The sequence below is a fragment of the Octodon degus genome, unplaced genomic scaffold (genome assembly GCF_000260255.1).
Source record: "Octodon degus isolate 3935 unplaced genomic scaffold, OctDeg1.0 scaffold00092, whole genome shotgun sequence".
NCBI classification, from domain to species: Eukaryota; Metazoa; Chordata; class Mammalia; order Rodentia; family Octodontidae; genus Octodon; species Octodon degus.
Window position 1 is genome coordinate 2,638,522 of NW_004524668.1, and position 1,432 is coordinate 2,639,953.

Below are 1,432 nucleotides of genomic sequence, written 5' to 3' on the forward strand. Positions count from 1 at the left end.
AAAAAAAAAAAAAAAAAGTTTAATCTTCCAGTTTATCCAAAGGTGATTGTGGTATCTTATTTTTTTCTTCCTGGCAGAAATTCAGATTGGGGACCAGGGAGATGGCTCAGTAGAATAAGTGCTTCCCTGGCAAGCGCAAGGGCCTGAGTTCAATCCCTGGTTCCGCCAAAAAGAAAAGAAAAAAGAAAAAGAAAAATTCAGATTGATGGCACCAAAGTCTCACTCTGAATTTCAGTAGCCCTTGCAGCTGCCTTCTAAACGGTTCCAGATGGAAATTATTGAGACAGCTCTAACTCCAACCCCACACTCAACTTGCTCCTTTCCCCACCACTCCTGCCCCCTGTTCTTGTCTCTCTCACTTGGTCATTGCTTAGTTCTCCAAGACAGACTTGAGCGTTATCCTTAATGCCTGTTCCTTTAGCCACCTCCTCGAGTCAGTAATAGGCATCAGTTGTGTGATTAGTCCTCTGGTCCCTTGCATGCCATTTCCCAAATATTGCAAAACCTCCCTCCCTTCTAGTATTACTACTTGACTTTGGGCAGTTACTTCGTTTTCCTCTTTCTTGGATTCCCCACTTGAGACAGGGTCTTACTATGCAGTTCAAGCTGGCCTTCAGCTCACTGTGTAGCCCAGGCTGGTCCCAAACTCACAACAGTCCTCCTGCCACAGCCTCCTGAGTGCTGGGATTACAGGCATGTGCCACCACGCAGGGCAAGAAATTATTTTTTAAAGAATTTAAAAAAAAATTTTAAAATGTATTTATTTATTTGGTACAGGTCTTCCTATGCAGCCCAGACTCTTAGTGATCCTCCTGTCTTAGCCTTCCCAGTGCTGGGATTACAGGCAGGTGCCACTACACCTGGGGGCTGGCTCAGTTCAAGCATTCACGTGTACTGGGTTAGAACCCAGGTACTTGAACTTGCCAGGCAGGCACTTAGCCCGCCAAGCTATCTTCCCAGCCCCCATAAATAAGAAATTGTGTCTTTGTATCTTCCTTATCAAGTTGCAAAGATGAAATAACAGCTCAGAATACTAGCAAATGTTTAGATAATGACTGGGAGCATAGTTTGCTTACTGAAATGACCATCTAATGAGTCTCCCGTCCTTTGATCCCCTTCTCCTCCCTTGTAGCTTTCAAGATCTTTCTGAAAGGCAAATCCCTTTAAGCTACTCTTCTATGCCCTCACTATTCCCTAAGTTCCATTCCGTGTACCAGGGTTGGGGTGGTACTCGGTGGGAAGAGCACTTGCTTAGTATGCATGAGACTCTGGTTCAGTCACAAAAATAAATAAGTAGATTTCACAAATAATCTCACGCAGGGCTGGTGAGATGGCTCAGTGGTCTAAAGCACCTATTTAGAACAAGTTTAGCAAAGCACAGGGACCGAGGTTCAATCCCCCAGCACCACATGCCAGCCAGCCCCGCCCCCTG